Raw genomic sequence first — 24284 nt, 5'->3', positions numbered from 1 at the left:
ACTCTAAAAAAGAAAAAGAGAACTATTCTTCCTTTTTTATATATTATTTAAATTGTACGTATATGTGCCATGATGTACGCAAATTCCCTCCTTTAAAGTATTGGAGTCGAAGTTAACATGTTCCCACATTTTTCCCACGCTGAGAAACCTCGCGGCGCATTCATTTTATTTATTTCGGATATAACTTGCTGGGATCCATCAACAACATTAACGCCAAGATTTGAAAGCAAAGCATAATCATGATATAAAGCCGCTCCATCCATAACATGGCTTGTTTTTCAAAGTACCTCTGGCATCAGAAAGACACCTACGTTAACACCTTATGAGTGAGTAACTACCACTTCAGATCTAGTTTTTACCAGTTTGAATGACTCGCAGAAGAGCCAGATAAATGTAAATATTTTTTCGTGATTCGTCCGACCAATCAAATTGGTTGTTCGCATGAACTAAGAGGAAAAGATAAAAAATTGACTCCCTCGATTGTCTAGTGAGAGAGAAAGAGAGAGAACTCACACATTCGGGCCAAAAAAGAAAACATGTGCCATTGATATTATTATGGAGAGCGCTTGCGGGGTTAGGAGACCGCTATTCTGTGTCACAATGATCTTTTAATTTTAATTAAAGCGCACAAAGGCGCTTAATGTGTGCATTGCACTATCGAGTCGGTTTGGCAGCATTTCGAGTCAGATGGGTCAGATGGAGAGAAATAAGCGCACCGGGCGTTTAGTGAGAAGAGGCCAAAACAATGACGACCATCGGTCTGATGGCAACTGGTGAGTGGCTAAATATTGCTTATGTTCAGTTTTGGGTAGATGAGAGTGCGGAGAGAATTAATTCTATTTGTTTATGAAAGAAATCACCTTTGATTGATAAATCATTAATGGACGTGTTTAACTAAAATAAAATAATTTTTACAAAATTCAGAAAATACATTAAATTCATTCATATATCGAGTAGCATATTTGTGAATATTCAATAGAGTGTCATCTCCCAAGTTTACAGCACCAATAATAGTAATACAAATATAAGGCAAACAAATACAAAAACAGGCAAAATGTCCAAACTGCTGCTTAATTTAATTATATTTATTTAAATTTGTTACACATGTTAATTCCTCAGTGTTTGTTTATGGGTCTCTTTTTGCAACTTTTCGATACCAATATAATACTTGGTGATGAATGTAACTAAACCTAGTTATACTAGTATGGAAGGTGGCTGAGAAAAAGATGTCCATAATAAATATGGATGTGCCATATATTTTCAAAATACAGCAACCTCCAATTAAAAATGCATTTATCATGATAAAATATAATACAACGCCCATAAAATATATCAATGGTTGTCTTATTCCAAGAATAGTTAGTTTGTCGATTTACTCCAACACGCTTATCGTTTTTCTTTTTAAGCATGCCAATTTTGTTAGAATTTACTATCCCCGGGAGTAAGCTATTCCATTTATTAACAACTCTATTACAGAATAATTCCTATTACAGAAAAATTCCCTGCAACACACACACACATACACCACAACCTAAATTGTCCCCTACCAATCGATACTGGTTGTCAAAGCACTCGATTGACAGCGTATTGATAATTCATGGTCCATCCAATCCATTCCATTGAAAATTTTTAACACTTTGCGTGTGTGTGATCGTATCCCCCCCCCCCACAAAACCTTACATTCTTCCAATGTAAAATCCCTCTACATAACGCAAGCCCCATGTGCCAACAAGGACACGCGTAATTTTTCTGTGCACCCCTTCAACAAAGTCTATGCCCCTACGTAGGTATGATCTCCGAATCCATTTTCTGGAAAAGATTTTCCGAAGATGCCGTGTATGTTGTAGATGAAATGCGCGTACGATATTCTACTGCCCAAATTTCGTATAGGTGGCCTGTTACAATGTTTTTTCATTCCTCTCCATCGCTGCAATAAATGCAAGGTTGCTATTGTTATCAACGAAAGAACTTCCAGATTAAGTCAAGAAAATAAAGCTCTCTCTTCTCTCATATCATAAAGGCTCTAGCCCTTCAGCTAATCAGATCCTAAATAATAAAAGTCTGCACTACAACAAAAAGAAGGATCATGGGTGGACATAGGGGGACGGACGGGGGGGGGATTGTCCTCCTAGCGTCAAAGGTGAAGTCGACTGATCTAATGTATACATGTATTGACATCATCTTCATCGTGCCCCCCCCCCCCCAGACTTCAAAGTCTATCTCTATGAGGAGGACTGATGTTAGTTTTCATATCAAACCAATGCAGCTACTTCCTTTTATAATTTCCCCCATTTTAAGTTTTTATTAATATATATATTAATAAAATATTCCTGTTGGTTTTCAAGATATATATTTACTTGCAAAGGAGATGCAAAAATCACACCCTTGAGTGCTCTCGTGTACTTCCCATTAGCGGACGTGTTCGCTGGTCAATCGCACAGTTCTGATTAGGAAAGATTGTTTCGAGATGCGAACTTTTATCATACGAGTAACTTCTAGGTACAGGAACAACAATAAAAAACGATCTAGTAACTCGTGACCGCATTTAAATTTAAATCGTTCATAAGTTTGAAATTTTATAAATGGCAAATTTATATAATTTGTTTAATCACAGCCTAATATTCATAGTAGAAAAGGAATCAAAACAGCAGTATATTAGGATATATCAGTATTAGATTATGACATGGATAAATATACTTTTGGACATAGATACAAAATGAAAGCCAGAAAATGTATTTTGTTATCGGAGAAAACAGTGATAGACTTATCCAATATTTTCTATAGGAAAACCATTTTTTCCTTGAAGTATATATTTACTTTCGTCAAAGAGGAGCTATTTCTATGCATGAAATGTGTGGCGAAGTTCCATTTGACTAGCATTTTTGTGGGTGATTCAAAAGTCCTTGAAATCTCTAATCAGAATTAGCGTCAATAAATAAACTTGGAGAAAACACTAATTCTAGGAACTACGAGGCTTATTGGGAAGTGGTTATAAATACGCGTATATAAATGTAAGCCTTTTCCAATTGCCATTTCTAATTAGTCGCGGAGTTTGGAGAAATCTTCAAATCGGGTTCCCCTTGATTGGAAGCCATTGAAACTATCGGCTGAGCCGTTCCTCATTTAATGATGACATTATAAAATCGAAAGTTCTGTTGGAGAGAGAAAAGGATGGAGGTTGGGAAATACCGTCGAGTACCTCGAATCACTAGCCTGTAGAATGAGAGGTTTTAAGAGTAGTTTAGTGGTTCTATCTCTAGTCGAAAAGCGTTTCATTAGAGAGAAGAACAGATTCCAACAGATGCAGGATATTAGACAGAGAAAGAGATAGAGAGAGATGGAGATGGTGTCTTCCAACGATTACGAGAAACCCCATCCCTATTTGTATCCTTAACATTTCCTGCGAGGAATAGCACATTCAACTCGAAACATGGGGAAAAGTCTCGTTTGAAAACATAGACGAAAATGAATTTTCATTATACGCTCCTTTCGGAAATTTGATAGCATGACTTCAAATATAGGCTGCTTATTTGACTCGGCTGATGACCGATGCATGTGGGACAACTAGATAGGCGCAAGGAAGGGGTGGTCAACTGCCCCGTTCAGCAAAACTTATGGGGTGGAAAATTTTAGAAGGGGACAAAAAAATAACACCCCTCATTTCACTTCATACCGTACTCCGGGTAGGCTCTATCGACCATCGCCAATTTTAGCCATTGGCCTTTCAAAGAGGCTGGACGGTGTCGGGTGCTTTATAATGCATGTATAAATTACATATATGCACACAGAACAATAAAACACATTGAGAAAACGAGAAAGGAGCAAAATACAAATAGCAAAATATTTACAAATGAGCTCTCAAATATCACCGCCACGTGAACAGATATCTCATTTGGTACGGCTGTATACGTTTCAGTCATATTTCGGAGTAACCAACAAAAAAGACTGTGTTGCGGGCTCCCAGTTGAGTCCTCAGCGATCTGTTGAACTTTCCAGGTATGTCTCAACTGTCCCAGGTGCCGAATAATGGACTTTGTATTGCGGGCTTCAGTTGACCCCTCAATGCTTGGTTGAGCTTGTTCTGGAATATTTTAGCACGACCTGGTTTGGTGTGTTGAGCTTCTCAGCCATGTCTCCACGTTGCCGATCCAGAAGAAAAATCACCGTCATAGAATTATTGAGTTTTAAAGTGGTTCGGGTGATAAAATCATATTTGCCTCGGAAGAAAAAATAACACAAAAATCGTTGTGACGTTCTTGATGTAGAGTGATACTCACGCTAACGGAATGATGTGCGCTCTTACGCTTTTAAATGCTTTCTTACAAATATAAATACGTGTCTAACCTGGATGCACGTATTGTTCAACAAACCCCATTAGTGTTAAAACGGACTCGTCTTCTCAATCCAAGCACATGGGATTGTTCAGTACTTCAGTAGCTGAGTGTGAACTCAGCGTTATCTTCAGGTCGTTATCTTCAGGGTGACTTTGAAAACAGTAGTTTTTTGTCGTAAATTTGTTTTATGATAAACGAAATTAGTGCTTAGCAAACTGATACATGTTTTGGCTAATCATCTAGGAATTCCTCAAAATATTAGCTCAGAACAACTTATTGGCTTCCATGAAAGTTCGAACTTCGTCGACGGCATGACAGTGGTTGGCTGAAGTTCAGTTTCTACGTTTTTTGTTTTTAATTTGAAGCGCGAATACAGGCCGGTCTCCTATTAGGAAAAGTCTCCCACATAAAGAAGACAGACCTTTATCACAGTTTTTGCACAATACGACAAAGCCAGGCACCTGCCAATTCTCTCTTATTGAAGACCGATAACCGCATCAACGTAACACTAAAGAAGAATAACCCTGGCAGCATAAATGCGTTAGGCCACACATATAACACACACGCAAAACGTTCCTTCATGCACACAATTCGTTAGACATTTAACAGAAGAATGTGCACGATGTTCGTATACGGTAAAGTAGTAATTAGTCTCATTGAAGAGGAAATGCGGCGATGAAATGCCATTTTATCTGGCAATAATTGGAAAAAATGGTCTGAGGCAACGACAAAGTAAATAGTGAAGTAATTTTCAACGACCATGACACTAAAGCTGTAATGCTTTAAATGTGAGGGATCAAGTTAAAAAAAAAATGTCAAAAACACAATTTAAAAGGGGAAAAAATACTCTTGATAAGATTAAGTTTGCGCTTTTTAAATTAAAGCAAATTCGTTTCCCTTTACTTCTATATTATCACTAAGATATTGGGGATGTGTTGCACACCACGTGAGTCCTCGAGGGCAAAGATTTTCCGTGAACCGTATTTAACACGCGCTGCAGGGTTAGATGGGAGTAGCTGAACATATTGAGATGAAATATATTTTCACAGAATTTTTGTTCAGTTCGTAGTAACGAATTGAAATTTCAGAAATTTACGATGAATCATGAAAATTTAATATAATGAGTCATGAAACATGCAACACATATATTGCTAGGGAATGTTTCGCGTAATATTTGTTCTATCCAAAGCAAAAGAAAATCAAAGTGATATTTTGATGAAAGGCATGTGGATTCTCGGAAGCATTAATTCACGCAAATATACTCAAACTTTCGGAAAGAATTTCTAAAAAATCTGAATATCAATATGTGCATGAATAAATCATTACCTATATCTAAGGTAAATGTTCGCGTTACCTTCTTTCCGGAGGCACGTGGTACTTTGTCATTTATATCCTCCGAATTTGATCCGAATCAAATATCGTTTTCAAAATGCACCCCTGAATTATTATTGCAAGATGAAACAAAGTTGTCTATGCGTGGTATGAAAAGAACTAATTTGAAAAAAAAAACCTTCATTGAAATTCTTCTGTTTTATATACACGAATTTTATATACACGAATTTTATATACACTGTTTTATATACAGTCTTTTCCCCTGAATTAATTATTAAGGATATGAAATATTCAAATATTTCTCTAATGTCTTATAGCGAAACATAGATGGCATAAAGGTCGACATTTATATTCTATAGAAAGCGAATAATTTTTTAACAATAAATTCAAAGTAATTCCAGTGATGCCGAAGTTTTTATGAGTTCGAAACCGATTCGATGTTCTCGTTAGAATCGCTACCTTCGACTGTTCTATTAGAGTGCCTGGCCTCTAGAATTTCCACATGTCTTTCATCATTGGGATCAGAATGATCTCTAGAAATAAGCATTGGGGCCATGATCCTTATGTTTAATCAAATGGGAATGTAACAGTTTAAAAAATGAAATTTAGAAAAGGCGATTTTCTACTAATTTCTATTTAGAAGAATTTTTTTTTATTATTTTTTATTTCTCTTGAGGATTGACATTAGGCAATGTTCAGTACTGCTTGTATTATATGTTTATTCCCCTTCTGTTATCATCAATGATTTGTTTTCCATGTGTCAAACTCTTGTCACTTCTCGCATAGTCGTGAAATTTTCTTTGTTCTTACTTGGCAATTGCGGATCATCCTTAATTCAATTATTTATGAAACATTTTTTCTCAATTTTATCCACATACTTTTCTATAGGGTAATTCTAAATTCATGGAACAAACTTCAAGGGGTGATAGAAAACTACTGAACAAGCTTTTTTGGCCATAGAATGTGCTGTCGAATCGCAGTAGCAAAGGCGATAGAGGGTGTTTTCAGAGACTGTACTTCACTAAAAAATATATCATGTTTTTCGACGGATTTGGTGAGATGTGTCCTATCGGATTGGATTGAAATTTGTTTTTTATTAGTTCAAGGACCATCAAGATCATGCTGCGGCAAACAATGATCAAGAGGTATAATGACTTGCAGCAGAATTTGCGTACCCAGGTTGCCCCATGAGAGGGCCTACCACATTACAATACCCGGAACCGTCGAATGATTGCAGGTTGCACTTGTTGCAGGAAATTCGTCAGAAAAATAATATTTTCTTTCGGTGAAGTGCTGTTTTGTGAACTCTTCACGTACACCCACTACAGCCTTCGCTATTCCTATTCGACGGCACATTCTATGATCAACAATGCTTGTTTAGGTGTCTCATATTACCTCTTAAAGTTTGCCCCATAAATTTAGAATCACCCTGTTATTCCCAGAAGAATATAAAGAAGAAACTTATATGTACACAAGTATTCATTATTCAAATAATTGCTAACATTTACAAAACGTATTTTTCTTTGCATGCAATAAATCATTCGTTTTCGAATATGAAACATATTTCATGTGCATTTGTCATCAATTTACATACAATAAAAAATAAATTACAATCACTTGTATTAGCTCTAAAAAAACCAAAACATCTTACATCATTGTTAACTTCAAAAAACCATTCACATAGTTAATCAGCACACTTTTTTCTTGAATAAATGCTCATAAATTAAGATATTTTATGCTAAACATTAATCATATATTAATTCCCAACATATTCTTAGAAAACAACCTTCTTCCAACAATGGCACTCACGGTTCCATCAGTCTCTTCCCCATTGCTTATTACTCACTAAAACTTCGTTTGATAATGAGATGTTAATAGTTCTTTGGCTTTACACACATAATGCTTCCTTTCATATTTATAATTGTTAATATCTTTGAGGCGATGAATGTTGAAATTTGGGTATCGTAATCTTTTCCCCTAGAAGGCGCTAACATAAAAATATAATCAAATCTGCAAAAATTTTATTCTTCATGTAACAGTAATAATGACATCTGGATACATAATTTTGTAATCTAATTACATATATGCATAATCTATGTATGAACTTGATTATTTATATTCCATGCAAAAATTAAAATGACAGCTTTTGAGAGAGAAAAATAGTTTTTACTGTAATTTAAAAGAAACAGGTAATATATATGAGTGAATGAAATTTTTAAAATAAAAAAATCAAGTATGACTTTTTGTAATTGTCTGTTATTCTTAGTCATATACATGTGAATGAAATGAAAAAAAAAACCCTAACATTTTCAGTGCAGAAAAGAATTAAAAACCCATCAGGCAAGTGATTAGTTAATTTCATTACCATTGCGATTCCATTTCCACTTCCACTATGACATATTTAGAATTTAGGATTAGGATTCTGTTTCGAGGTAGTTTTTTTCGGTTTCGATATTCACTCAGTGAGAAAAAAAGTATATTTTGTTTTTCATCGCCATCTGCTGTTACTTTGGATACTACTTTCTATTTAACACATATAGATTTTGGTTTTTATTTTGGATATTTTTTTCTTTTCCATCGTTTCAGAAATCAATTTCTCAGTAATTTATAGAATACTTTCTAATTTTTATGTGAGTCATACCCACTTATTAAATAAATTGTGATGGATATCAGCTAATACAATGTCTATTCTGTTTTCATTAGCGTAAACCATTAAAATTACGGTTTAAACTAATGTTCGGTTCCCGTGGCAATATGTTTCTTATAGTGCTTATATATTATGTTTTGAATGCAGCATGTTGGAAACAGAGCTGGACAAATTTATTGCGCGACGTGCCAGGACATGTTGAAATTTTGACCGAACACTCGTTCTTTTATATGCCTATGCGTTCGCTTCGTCGGATGTATATGTTATAGCATATACCAGGGGTCTTGAACGCATGCTCCTCGGTCTAAATGTGGTCCTCGTAGCATTTCATCTTGACTGACCCGCTAAACATTTTTGGAAAATGGCTAAAAATATCGAAAGGCGATTTGATTGAGGACCCGCAGACCTGAGACTTGTGAAATACAAAATTCCTACTTTCACCGGTAACGCTATGCATTTGATAAGTTACCACGGTCGTTTTAACAAGGTGGGAGACCCCGACACCCAAACGAGTTTTGGATTTCTGGTTTTATATATTTCAATATTTCAGAGCAGAAAATCGTCAATAACAGACCCCGCAATATTATCATAATCAGCCCATAGTGATAAGTTTAAATTCCCATACACATTTGCAGGAAGTCTAAAATGATACTTCACTGGCAGATCACTATTGAAAACCGGATAAAATTTTGAAATGCAGAAAAAAAAAAAAGGTTTAGAAATACAAAGGTTGCGCACTTGTAAGAGTGCGTGCACATTATCGCGCGGAGCCAATAGAAAAACACCATAACCATCTGACGGTTACTCTGTTTTGCAGGTTAACGACGAAGCTGCTTCAATAAACCTTTTTTTCGATCTGCGTGAGACAGGTGTGGTGGATGAGGTGAGGACCTTTCCACACAACAACACTTCCTGTAAAGTATTCAATATTTTAGCAGATAATCAGCACGCAATGATCTACATGTGTCCAAAATAAGAACCTAGAGGGTGTCAAATATACAAGATAGAAAGTTGTCAAAGATATAGAGAGTATTGTGGACATTCTATGCGCTGGTTAAATTTAAAACCGTCCAATTTAGGGAGGTATCTGGGACATACAGGTGGCCGAGTTGACACTGTTATACTGTAGATATACATAGCATGCCAGTGTCATTTATCGGTGATTCTTTCGCAACTATTTTATCTTATTGATTCTTTAACTGATGGGAGTATGTTTTTCCCTTGGCACAAGAGGAAAGCTTTCTTTTTTTTTTCTGTAACAATTGAGAATTTATTTATATTTCTAATAAGAAAAATATAGATGACACTCAGATTATATATCGTATAGAATCGAAAAACGTGGGAAAGTGAGTGCATACAATTCAGTGAAACTTGTGAGAAGGAAATAGAGCAAGGAAACAAATATAGAACGCACGCATATATACGCGCACACCATCTAACCATCATTTTGAGAATTGCATCTCGAGAAATATATTACAATTACAGTAACTCTCGATGATTGAACAGGCCATTAAGCCATCATCTAGAGGCGATGGGAGAGGTTTAAGGGTTGGTAAAAAAACACAAAAAAAAACCAGATGAGACAATTCTTAGATTATATTCGTCCAAACCAGAGAACATAATTTTTTATTATCATTTTCTTCTTCAAAGTTTCAACGATCTTTTTACGCACATTGTATATATTAAATTATGCACTACATCAAATTTAACATTACTGCCGATTCCGAAATAACTTCATAGACTAATAGTTTTCTAATTATGAAGAGAAATTAACACTTAATTTTGCAAGAACATTATGTGCTTTCATAATATTTAATATATTAATTTTTTCTTGAAAACTCTGAGATTTTCTGTAATTCTGACTTTTGGGAATGGTACTCATGTAATGTTTTGTCAATTAAACAAAATGTATTTCTTTCCAAAGACTTATTTTTATATTTTTCAGACTTATCTTAGAAAGTAAGCTAAATTTAAAGTAACATTAAAAAAAAATATCTAATTGTTTTGTAGATTAATTTGTAGAGTGGAAAGGGGTTACGATGTTGATGAGGTAGAAAATATGCCAAGTGCAGAAATAGGAAATTTCTTTCATTCCTCCTTATGCAGATACACGCATTGATATAAGAATACGTGTGTGGGAGAGTCCGCGAGGTAATAAATGCCACTTATATCGGATATAACATTGTTCTTCGCTCGGACGACAGCTGTTATCGCTCATCTTGGAAAACGTCTTCAATGTTTCTGGACCCCTGCCAACGTGACTTCTTTGTTATTCTCAGCGAATGCGAGTTTCCTCATAAGACGCCGGAGAGTTCTTGCGGATGGTATACGAGGAGAGTATGTATACGGGTGCAGTAGACATATAAATATCTTTGTCATTTAGTAAAAAAAAAGCCAGGCTGAACAATTTCGGGCATGTTTCATACAGAGAAGGTCAGATCTCGGAACGGGACTATTTACAGAAATGTTCTTCTTTCTTAAATATTCAGTTGAATATTTAGGAAAGGATTCCAATTTTGCATGTAAAGAACATTTACACGCAAATATTTCCAATTTTTATACATCGAAATACGCTATGTATTTCTTATCATGTTGTTTCGACTTTCCCCGATAAGAATCAAAGTGAAAGTAGAAACTTTCGTTTATTCGTGGAAACTCAACTTTATAAAAATAATATGGCTACAACCATTGTAATGGTTAATAACCATAAAAAATGGTTATAAACTTTTATCATGCTGGATGATGAGAAACTTCAACTCACAAAGAAAGGGTCCCACGGTAGCGTCTTCAAAAAGTTTTGAAAAAAATATTACCACTTATATTACTCATTTAAATGTGCACAAAAGTGTAGAAAAATCCGGCAGAATATGTTATCGTGGATCACTAGTAAAAGAAAAACGTAAATATAAATATTTTGAATGTCAATAGAGGCCGAGAATGACTTCAACAATCCCGCAACCCTATAGCGTTTCAGTGACGTCATTCGAACAACATACCGTACAGCCAACACAATCTATAGAAGAAGGCCTCCGCGCGAAGCTCATGACGTCACGGAAGAAGTTATTTCACGTATAGTCATTGGATACACTTTGGCCTTTCAAGACCGGACACACCCCGCTTCCCATCTCGTAGAGATATCGAAGCGTTTTTGAAAAATGGGTGTATCCGGAAAGCAGGAATAGCGGGGAATGAAACTACGGACAGATTGGCCAAAGAGGCTCTTAATCTCACAACGGAAGAACAACTCTTGCTACCACGCAGTCACATCAAACAGGTGCTGAAAAATGGCCTGTTACAAAAGTGGCAACTGCTATAGGACAAGAATGCACATAAAACTGCCTACACGATATAGAAATGCGTCCGTTGGAATGGTATCATTTGGTCCATATACTGTAGAAACGCATGCGTCGGCCTGCTATATGCAATGGCTGAATGAATGAACGCCAGAACTTTGCCACTGGACTTATCCCGTTGCCGAGATCTCTTCCAGCCCAGCTTCGTGGCAGAGTCTGGAACACTTTATTTAGTGTCAAAAAAAAAAAAAAAAAAACACAAAATTTTTTACAACATATCCCCCGGACAATTGGGTACAGTCGCGATTAACAAATGTTGGAGAAGTTTCGGGGTTTAGTTAAGATGAATGTGCACATATTAGGATGGAGGTATGGTTTAAAAGTAATTGAGTGCCCCCCCCCCCCCAGCCATCTCATCTGTTATCTTACACTTGCCATATTATATACACAGGATACGAAAAGAAAAAGAAATGAGAATCTTATCGTGAAATAATATATATATGTATCCATCCGAGCGAGTCATCTCGCTTAACACCTTATTGGTGAGCAAATAGGTTTAATAACTTGCGACTAGAAGCCAGTATATGCAAAGGCTGCAGGTGAAATAACTTCTTCAGTGACGTCACGAGCTTCTCGCGCTGGCCTTCTGCTATAAATGGTGTTGGTACAGCACATACGAAGAAGAAAAGAAGAGAGATCGACTACTTTTTACAGAAATGAGAAACTGGAGGGGGAAAATAAAAAAAGGTTCCTTATAGATATCGCCAAGAAGGGCAAGAGGCGACATGTAGCCAACTGTTAATGAACATCTTCCTATGTAAATATGCAAATTCTGATATTCATGTTTGCAATAATTTCACCCCCCCCCCTCCCCTGCACCGGCTATGACGTCATACTTTTCTTTCGCATTTTTCTCGAAACTATGGGTCGTACGGGTACAGTTCTTTGGCATATTTTATGTTTTCCAAGCGAAGGAATCTGGGAGTTCGGCGGTCTTCATGGGTCACCCTGTATATCGGCAGTATAAGCGGATACAGATTTCTCGTACGGAGGGCAGGGGGTGGAACACCGAGGGTGTCTATAACCACAGAGTAATAATACTATATCTTAATCTTTATATCTTAAGTCTATGTCTATAACGAACGCAAAGAGGGGAGGGCGAATGTCAAGCTCCAACTTTCCGCATATGCCAACAATACAATTTTTCACTGAACGAAGGAGACAATCGTCTCCATCAGTTTTCCCTGTATGCGCCCATGATAGGCAGTGGCTGTGTATGCTCGCTACAGTGGTGGTCGGCTGAAGTTGTTTTTCTGTGTTTTCTATTTCCGAGGTGCAAATGCCGGACGATCTCTCAGTTAAAAAGTCTCGCCACAGAGAGCAGCAGGCCTCTATAACGACACAATTATTCCAGCACCACTTTTCATTCACAGATAGAAAAACTGATAGCAGATGGTGACAATTCACATAACATGCATTATATGGAAACTTACTTCACGTCAGGTTCACTACCCTTATGTTCCAACATGCACCAATTCGTTAGAAATTCCTCAGTGGAATGAGGCTCTTGTGCATGTGTGGTTTAGATGCGGTGGGTGGCAATGTATGGCGATGAAATGCATAATATTGACATCAAAAAACATAAATGTGTGTTTGGACAAGCAGAAGAAAAAATAAATATTTAGTTATTCACACAAAAGGCATGGACGAGCATACGTATGACAGAATGAAATATTCCCTGCTATGCGAGATATAAGATTTAGTCATCAAATAATTAGTTATGTGTCGAAAAACAGACAAATATTATTTAATTCTACTTTGAGGATATGTATATGAAGAATATCATTTTTTTATTTACTTCACAAATACAAACATGTAATACACAAATTCAGACATGTGTTTCACACAAACAAACATATAATACACAAAACATAAACTAAAGAGCCAAAAAAACTGGTAAGAGCATGCGTATGCAAATAAAGAGATATGGAACCAATCAGAGTACGGCGCTGCGGTCGGAAACCCCTATATAACACAACAAGTGTCTGGTATAGTTGTTAGATCGGTTACTGCTGCTACAATGGCAGGTTATGGAGATTTAAGTGAGTTTGAACGTGGTGTTATAGTCGGCGCACCAGAGATGGGACATAGCATCTGCGAGGTAGCGATGAAATTTGGATTTTCACGTACGACAATTTCACGAGTGTACCGTGAATATCGGGAATCCGGTAAAAAATTAAATCTACGACATCGCTGCGGTCGGAAAAAGATCATGCAAGAACGGGACCAACGACGACTGACAAGAATCGTTAAACGTGACAGACGTGCAAATTGCGTCAGATTTCAATGCTGGGCCACCAACAAGTGTCAGCGTGCGAACCATTCAAAGAAACATCATCGATATGGGCTTTCGGAGCCGAAGGCCCACTCGTGTACCCTTGATGACTGCACGACACAAACCTTTACGCCTCGCCTGGGCCCGACAACACCGACATTGGACTGTTGAGGACTGGAAACACGTTGCCTGGTCTGACGAGTCTCGGTTCCAATTTCTTCGAGCTGATGGACGTGTACAGGTATGGAGACAACCTCATGAATTCATGGACCCTACATGTCAACAGGGGACTGTTCAAGCTGGTGGAGGCTCTGTGATGGCATGTGGCGTGTGCAGTTGGCGTGATATGGGACCCCTGATACGTGTCTAGATACGATTCTGACAGGTGACAGGTACGTAAGCATCCTGTCTGATCACCTGCAGCCATTTATGTCCATTGCGCATTCCTACGGACTTGGACAATTTCAGCAGGACAATGCGACACCCCACACGTCCATAATTGCTACAAAGTGGCTCCAGGAACACTTTTCTGACTTCAGACACTTCCGCTCGCCACCAAAATCCCCAGACATGCACATTATTGAACATATCTGGGATGCCTTGCAACGTGCTGTTCAGAAGAGATCTCCACCGCCTCTTACTCCTACGGATTTATGGTCAGCCCTGCAGGATTCATGGTGTCAATTACCTCCAGCACTACTTCAGACATTAGTCAAGGCCATGCCACGTCGTGGTGCGGCACTTCTGCGTGCTCGCGGGGCCCTTCACTATATTAGGGAGGTAACCAGTTTTTTTGGCTCTTCAGTGTACATGGACACATATTAGAAACAAGCACTTTGTAGCCTCAGGGGACTGAAAAGTGCTTCCAGCAGGCCTAAAAAAAATAAGCTATAGAACTTTTTTTTGCAACAGCATTATTATATATACAGTATTATTGTGAAGTTCTTCATTGATTGCTTTTATACAGGAATCACATTTGATTCCTCGCTGAAACAACACCGTTTGGTATTTGAAATTATTAGATATAATACGGAATTAGTCTTTATTTTAAGATATGTATATAGATAGAAACCGCACAATCCATTGAGCAAGAAACTGCTCTGCGAAATGTAAAATAATCATTTATTCCGCAGTGTAATTTTAATCACCGAACCGATCTGAGATCCAGGTGCTTCCGATGATTAATCCGACATTTATACGGCTCCTTCCATTCAAGTTCGTAATTAGATCAAGCCTCTTGTTTTACATTCGTCTCGATTTATAACTGATTAACGAAGCGATATGTGTCTGCTAATGTTAAATAAGCACGATTTACCTTTAACGATATGAAGGGAGATAAATTAATTCTTTTCAAAAAGAAACTTTTGTTCTCGTGAGAATAAATTAATTTTATGCGAAGTCGCTGTGTTTACGATACTTAGAAAAATTAATTCTACCGTATTTACTTCAAAGAATTTCATTACAGTTTTTAATACGCGTACTTTAGGGGATTGTGAACAACAACTGCACTCACACAAGAATGAACTGAATATAATGAACTTATGACTAATCTGAAATCGTGTAATTATAATTCACTTGAGTAGTTTGTAATATAAAATATATATAGGCTGCGCCTCTATTTTTTAATGCGATTGTTATTCGATCATTTTTGTCTTACTGTGGTTATTTTGTAGACATGATTGATAATATCGAAGTATATCCATCGTGCATAGTTAATATCCGATGGCACAACGGGCAATTTAAATAACATAAATGTAATCCCTGCTCGTTCCAGGTACATAATTGTATCATAATTTTAGAGAAGAATATGTCTGTCCTCCGTCTTTATGATAGAGCAGTCGCCCGGACTGTGAGAGGTTAGTGGTTCGATTTTCCCCGGAGAGGAATGTGAATTTTCTTTCCGAAATTCATCTTCTTTTGGCTCCAGTCCATGTATTTTGTATAACTGTTGTTGTTATACTGAAATTTAATAGTTGGTGACAACAAAACTACCCCAGCTAATGCACCAATGAACCAGGGGTTCATTCCGAACGAAAATATGCAGAATATTAGAATACATTTTTATGAAATACACGAATCTTAGTTTCATCAGAAAATCAATCAGAATGTAGATTTAAGCCCGTATTACACTATAGAATTTCTAGAAAGTTTCTTATAAAACTTTAAAAATACCAAAAAACTAGATGTCGGTAGTTCAGGATATAGTAAAAAGAAACTTGCAGAGTTTTTCTACTTGATATATTTGTATGAACTCTAGCAAAAATTTATAATTGCAGGTGGAGGTTCCGCTCTGAACGAAACACTGAATGGAACAAACATTATTACTGTACTCATTCTCGTTTGATTTAAAAAAATTTTTGAAACTAGTTTTCATAGAGTATCATAAATATGATGCATAATGTAATAAGGGGAAATACATTACCATATACAAGCTACGCTTGCCTATCCATGAGTTTCATGGAGATAAACCTAAATAATAAATATAAAACATTTCTTAAATACATGATTATTTAATATGTATGTTTCGGCGCAAATAAAATACTCGTGGAGTATAAGCAAAGAAATCACTACAAACTGGAAAAATGTGAGTCGCCAAGGGAAAAGACAACGACCGCGAACAAAAGAAAAGAGAACTATATTTCATTCGTATCTTTGTATTTATACCATTAATTTCCCACGGCTCTCAGAAACCAGTTCACATCACTGATGTCGGTATTATTTTGAAATAATTACAACAAGCGGCAGCCTTCTGGGAAAGTATTATGAAGTATTTTTCCTAGTGTATTCAGTCTGATTAAATTATGCTGAATTTCAAAGCTGCATGTTACAACAGAAATTCCACAAGCCAAAGCTTGCTTGAAATGAAAAATCTCTGCTATGTACATAGTATCTAGTACGGATTTAATTAGTGTCAAGACTTGGATTAAATAGCTAATTGAGACAAACTATTATTTAAACGAAACGAGTGTGTGCAGTTTATGATTAGAGTTCCAGATTGTTGTTTTTTGTTTAGAATCGGATTGGAAGTAATTCAAACTAATCATTCTGGTCATTCAAACTAATCATTCTGGTCATTCAAACTAATCATTCTGGTCATTCAAACTAATCATTCTGGTCATTCAAACTAATCATTCTGGTCATTCAAACTAATCATTCCGGTCATTCAAACTGACCATACTATTTTCTTATCTTTTCTTAATTTTCGCAGTTTCTTCTTTATTTTTATTTTTTACAAGGAACTTTATAACGTTTGTTTTGGCCTCAGATTCTGTTACTAGTATTAATAATTGAATACGATGATATAACTAGAGCTCTGATGATTATCACCTAAAAATATCAAAAATATGGAAGTACGAGGTATCTATGACCTAAAAAACATGAAAGTACGACCTTAAAATTAAAATATTTGACCATATAATTTCCCGAAAACAAAAAAAACATAAATTTTACTTAAAATTATCATTTTAATTAAAATTCTCTCACCAGTTTCAAACGCAATCTGCATTCAAATACATCAATTCTTTCCATTTTTTATGAACTTTTAAACTATTAATGAATTTATGAGGAAACCCTGTAGATAGCAGCGAAGTTCCCTTTGGCCTTAGAGCAAATGCTATCTGCCCTTTTGAGGTCCAATCGTTCTATCGAAATGTAAGATATTGACCGATTACATAGAATTGCATAATTTATCCACCCTTGACCACCAGGCTATATTTCGCAGGTGTGCGGCTGTATACCCGGCTGTGTTAAGGAAAATGTTTGTGACTCACTTTTCTTATACGACTTAATGTCATTGTAAATATATTTAATTTTTGGATACGCTCTTCGTATAATCACTTTTCTTTATATAATCACATACGAGTATATTGAAAATTTTGAGGAGCAATGATTTGTCGATTATTTTGTTTTAGGGCAGTACGAATATAATTCATCGGTAATACCATCAATCATAAGAATTCATTGATATGAAATGTCAAAAGCCGTAACTTTGCATCAATCATTTCAACCAAAGTGATGTCACCTTTCACATTTATCATGACCAAGCATATAGGTCTCAATCGCAACAATGTCATTTTTCACTTATAGAAATCACAGAAAATTTTATCTTCAAAGCAATTTTATTCGAACATTTTATACAGAGACTTGAAGGAAAAATATGATTCGTTGAAGCGTCTTTTTATTTTCCTGAAAATCAATGCTATTCAATGTTGCAAAAGTGCTCTCGATATAAATATTTCCGGTATCTTCACAAACTTTAACGACAGTAATCGCACAAAATCGTGGCATTTTTTTTTTTATGTTGTTAAAGACACAAACACTAGATATCGGATATTTGCATCCTGTTTAAGGAAAACTTTCTTCTTCGCAGTGCAAGAGGAAATTGTTTGAAAAACGGATCTTTGTCTCTTTCCTCCTGTTTTATTTATTTATTTTTCCAGATATTTGGACCTGGAATCGTTCAAATGAAACGTGAATGTGTCTCTTTCTCTAGAAAACTAGTCTTTATATATATACACACAAAAAAAAAATTGAAATAAGAAGAGAGACCAAAACTCGTGATCCTTGAGCTAAAATCTCAGATTCTTTCCCTTCACCCGTTGCTATTGTTCGTTTTCTACCAGAAAAATTGCGGCACTTATCTTTTCTTCTGAAAAGAAGTCAGATCCAGAGCCGTAAATTTCCACTTGCTCTCTCCACTATTTTCTCTTTTTTTACGCGCAATGGTTAAAAGAATTTTTCTGACAGGTCTTTCAAGAAGAGTTTAAAGTAAAATCAGGCATTTTTGAATGGACTTTATCTTTTCATGAATTTATTTCGCTCGACGTTAACCGTTGTTCCGGGATTTGTCATGGAATTCTAAGATGACATAAACTATGGGCGGATAAAAATGTATTCAGATTCAAAAACATTATTTATTGTCTTTTATTTTCAAAATCAAAATGAATTTTAAAAAACAAAAAAAAATTCATAGATGCGATTGAAAAATCAAAAAAGAAAAAAAAAAAACTGCAGCAGTTATGCGTTCAAATGAATATAAATACTTTTTTAATGTAGTTTTAAAATGATTTATTTTTGAATTTTGTTCCGTAATGACCGTGACTCTGAGGCTTCTAACTTGAGTCGCGAATGCAAGCCAATCTTCCAGTTGAGGGAGTGAGGGGGGGGGGCAGAGATCAACAGGCCTACAACGATACAATTATTCAATCATTACCCTTCTCTCACAAGTAAGAGGTCGTTCAAGTATTACGTCATCATCGATGGGGGGCGGGTGGTTTCCGATTTGCTGACTTTTGATGACAAGGGGGGGGGTTGAATAATGCTTACGTCATCAACCACCCTTTATGAAAACGGACAGAGCTGATGACGAAATTTTGCTGACAAGGGGGGGGGGAGGGGGTCAAAAATGGCTAAAAATTTGCCTACGTAATACTTCAACGGCTCTAAAAACACTGACGGCAGATGGCACTACAAATAACAGGCGATACACAGAAACATACTTCAAGTTAGGCTTCACACATTACTATGTATAATTAACAAGCGTCTTGGTAAGTTTGATCAATTTATCACTCTCACCGGCGAATATGCATAGATACCCAAGAATCGTTGGAAAATTCGATACATATTTGAAATGTATCGCTTTTATTTGTGATTATGCATGATACCCTAGTGTAATTCGTAATTTTGATAAATGTTGAAAGATATTACATATACGTCCAGTGCAAGGATTTCCAAAGTAAAATTTCTCGCTGAACCCTTGATCATAATGAGACTGTTCTACGTAACTCAAACGCATTTTTGAACATTTATCCAAAAAAGGGTCCCCACTGCCGCCTCAAAAGCGTCATTCATCGAGGGCAAATGAAAGAGGAATATGCATATTTGTTGTCATAAATCACAGAGCCAGATCTTATTGTGGAATCCCCTATGCAACTGAGGTCCCACATGACCTCCCACATATGGGTTTGAGACTGACATAGCTCCAACCGAAGGGCCCAAGACGAGTCTCATATTTTTTTTGTTTTTCACACTATAAATGCATAATAGAGGAGACCCACCAAAGATCATAGCCTCGGGATCCTATTACTACTAATACTTAACCGTGCATGTGCACTTTCCTCCACGGAATTTCTAATTAATCAGTGCATGCCTGAATGTGCATGTACGTGTTGTGAACGTAACGTGAAATTTATGTGTCAAGCTTTCATGTATAGTGCTGCCATATCAATTTCTCTAACTATCAGTAAAGTGTTATGATTTAATGTACGTTGTAGACATGTTGCTCTCTGTGACGAATCAATCCAAGTCATTTCCCGGATGAAGGACTGGACGCTGTCGTGTTCTTTATTATGCATGTATGAATTAAATACGTGCCCACACGACACAAGATATTTTCTTACAAGTCAGGGATGACTCATCTGGTCAAATGTGATATCACATTGATAAATGGTAAGGCCGTCAGAGCTAGACAGTATGAGATTTCTCAACGACAAGAAGTTGTTTTTTAAAAATCGAAAATCAACGAATGCCCAATTTGAAAATCATTGAAGCAATGGAAACAGATTACACCTGGCAGATTACAATCAGTTCAAAGGCTCAAAGAGCTGCCACATTTGTTACCAGTTTCGGTACGAACAGGCCACTACGTATGCCATTTGGTCTGAAAAATACTTCATTTTTCTTTAGTAAACTTATGGCAGAATTCCAAAGTGAATACGAACATTGGAGGGAATACGAATACGATTACGAGTAAGCACCAGTCTATCTTTTGTTCAATTCTTTGGAATTTTGCGGAAATGTCCCGTGCAATATTGAGACCAAGCTTCACATGTATCATGTGTCTGATTCTAAATATGATTAGTCTGATTCTATTTTCTTTAATAATGGACATTCAATCATCGACATCCCCAATCTTTATATACATCACTACAATACCTTTGTTATCGAATCGCTTGAACTTTTTTATGCAAGTAATCTAACTGGAATGTAATCTATTCTTTCCTATTTCCTCAAAAATCACAGGCTACCACTTTTGGAGGATACTTTCATTAGGGAGGGAAAAATACATTTCAATGAAAGAACGAGGGAGAACAAAAACATATATATTGGACAGTTTAACGAAAGGTGTATCTCAACTAAATGTTGAAAAAACTCAGAACAAAAAAACTAGCTCTGAATTCAATGGCATGTTACCGGTTAAGGATTTTTTTTAAAAATTGTATGTTTCACGGTAACAGAGAAATTCATAATTTAAAACTTCACTCACATCTGAGGTTTTAACTGGTTCACTGCGTCTTCGCTTCAGATCAATGACCTCCTGGTTTCTATGGGCTGTTCTCACCGCAAGCAGAGTTTCTGTCTCTGCATAATCAATCTTGTGGTTGAGGCTATAAACAAATGATTCACAAATAATCTTATTCATATTAACAATATAATAATCGTTTATTGAGAAGAAAAGAAAAACATAATTTACTTACATTACTTACATATACAATATAATATATATATATATATATATATATAAGACGACGGCTATTAATGGCTGTTACGGTTAAGGATTCATTTGTATAAGATTTGATCAAGTGCGTGTGCGTTGCGAGATATATTGATACATGTTACGATATATGGAGAAACGCTTCCATATGCTTTTTATCACAGCGGCGTGTCTTGCCCTCACCACGTTTATGTGCTGAGCAAACTGGGACTGCGTATTGCGTATGGACTACAGCATTCCTTTATGATACTGTGTTTAAGCAGTTCCTCAATTTGTGAATTAATCTCTTGCTCATCAACACTAGATTCTCTGTAAGGTCTGAGTAAGATCGGAAGTTCAAAGGTAAGAAACACTCGCTGGGGTTCCATCATCACACAACCAACATCACATTTACCCTTTGAAAAAATATGTGTGTGTAATTATGTAATAAATTTACAACATTAGGAGAATGACATGCCACTTCGGTAAGGTGTAAAGACATTGGATTGCGCTCAGGTTTTTGTGTGAAAAGTTCATTTTCATTCTGGTATAATTTCATGGTTGGACAATCAATAATAATTTGAAATTCTTTCTGTTGTTGTATTCCATAAGGCAAATCATTATCAATGTAAAAAATTCGCAGGTTTGTTAATGACACTTGTGTGATAATTATATGCAATAGTTTTTTTTCACTCAATGGAATCGTAGCATTGGTTTGATTGACATTCAACTGTACGCGGTTTACTTCTTCATGATTAAGTTTCGAAGCAATCTTTTTGGGTAAAATAGAAATCGTGGATCCGCAATCCACCACCATAGGAATTTGCTTATTATCGTTCGTGTGTGCATACACAAGGAGGAAAGAAGAGGTATATTTATTTATATTATTACATACATAAGTTCTTTTAATATCAAGCATATTTCTTTGAAATATTAAATCTATATTGCAATTTGTAATTAAGATAGTAAAATTTAAAAATTCGGCAGGGTGGTAAAATAGCAAAAAAAAATTTCGACGGAAAAAAGTTAAATTTTCCTTACTTTTTTCATTTCCTCTTCTCTTCTAGATAAGCTGAAAGTAATCATCTTCACACTGGGTGAGCCGCAAGCCACATCATTGGAACCAATGAGCCAAACCACGTCTGGATATGAATCCACCTGGGGCAAACTATTTCTTCATGTTGGCATATCCAACCCGGCGATCTAACAGCTCTGTAAATTCCCTTTTTTCATATGTGTTCTTCTGAAAAGCAATCGAGTGATTGTTCATATTTATTGGAATTAGTGTAGCATCAAAATACGAATACAAAGGCTACCACGGACAAAATTACCCAACGAGGTGGTTGGAAAAAGATGCCCATAAAAGAAAGTATAGATGTTGGATATTTATCTAAACTATATCAAAAATACAGCAACCTGATTAATGCAATAAAAAAAACAATAATTATGATAAAATATAATATACTGCCCTAAAAGAAATGGTTTTTTTATCAAGTAGTGATAGCATCTCGATTTATCCCAATATGTTTATCGTACTCTTTTTTGAATGTGCCAATTGTGCTAGAATACAATTGGCAATACGCGTTCGATACCCAATTCGTCCTTGTCGGATAACTTTCCTGATACAGGGGTTCAACAGAAACGGCGACATGACCGCAGAAAAAATTGCTACCGAAGGGAGTTCCCCCTTCGAGGGGTTAGCGTACGATCCTCTCGATGAGTATAAAAAAAAATCAGCCGTTCGGAATCGGCATTGAATGGTAGGTCCCGGTATAATTAGCCGTCACGTGCAGAAAATTGACAGTGATGACAAAAATGATCAATAATCAAATTATCCATTATCATAAAATAACGCAATGTTACGTTGGTATAAAATATGACATAAAATGCTAATATTTGAAGGAGGAAAAAAAAGTTTGAAAGAGCTAGGCCTATATCTATATTTCTAATTTAATATTATATGGCGACCCATAAATTTACAAATAGTTCAAACATTTATAAAATTTAGAGGAAAAACTAAGTTTGAATCCAAAAAAAATTTATTTCATGAAGGATATTTCATTTGGAACAGAAAAACGTAGTTTAAATTTTTTCGATAGATGGCTGTGCAAAAAAAGCAAATCGCTGGAAATATACAAATCAAAGTCATAAAATTCAGGGTGTGCGATTATCAGCCCATTTCTGTATTTTCGAGTCACTGGCGGTTACATAGTTTTCATTATTGGTGATAGTTGTTTCACCTCAACCATGAATACCTGAATGAAGTTTTACAAACGTTTCGTACACAGAAGAGATCGAAGAAATGGTCATGTCTAATCGCTTCTGCCAGACTGGTATCCTATGGCTTCTATCAACAAAAATTTGAACTATTTTTTTCTATACCGAAAAATCATCCTCCTGCACGAGAATAAATTTTTGCAAACCACATTCAAATTTATTTATTCCTTCAATATTCATGAACTTTTAAACTCTATTTGAGAATTTAAGAATTTATGAGACACTCTATATTCCTCTAATTCCTCTACTGTATGTTTCGCTATTTGAGAATTTATGAGACTGTATATTCCTGTACTTGTCCGAGTACTATTTATTCGTAGGATCCATTATCGCAGCTTAATTACCTAATGCCGATATATACACTGATGTATTTTTCTAATATTTCTTTCTAATTATAGAATTCAATAGTATAGAGGTTTTATTCGTTTCAAAGGCTCTTCACTCCGAATGCAGTTTTTTTTTTGGAAATTGGTTGAAAAGTGTGGATTTTTCCAAGAACAAAATCATTGGCAGACAGATAACAAATCAATTTTATACAGCAAAAAAGCATAGAAACCAGCGCATTTCTGGTTAAAACAAAACTTATTTATTTATT

At 35.9% G+C, this 24284-nt stretch overlaps 1 long non-coding RNA gene across 1 annotated transcript; it reads left to right on the top strand.

Moving 5' to 3' along the window:
• Nucleotides 1-667: 667 nt before the first annotated feature.
• LOC149067456 (uncharacterized) lies at nucleotides 668-22712 on the top strand. Its single transcript, XR_016195348.1, has 2 exons — nucleotides 668-773; nucleotides 22480-22712. It is a non-coding gene; the product is annotated as an uncharacterized LOC149067456 (long non-coding RNA).
• Nucleotides 22713-24284: the final 1572 nt, after the last annotated feature.

The sequence above is a fragment of the Pholcus phalangioides genome, unplaced genomic scaffold, assembly GCF_987345545.1.
Source record: "Pholcus phalangioides strain wild (caught in Gottingen) unplaced genomic scaffold, Ppha-v1.0 ptg000030l_1, whole genome shotgun sequence".
Taxonomy (NCBI): domain Eukaryota; kingdom Metazoa; phylum Arthropoda; class Arachnida; order Araneae; family Pholcidae; genus Pholcus; species Pholcus phalangioides.
This window is presented reverse-complemented; position numbering and strand designations above follow the sequence as displayed.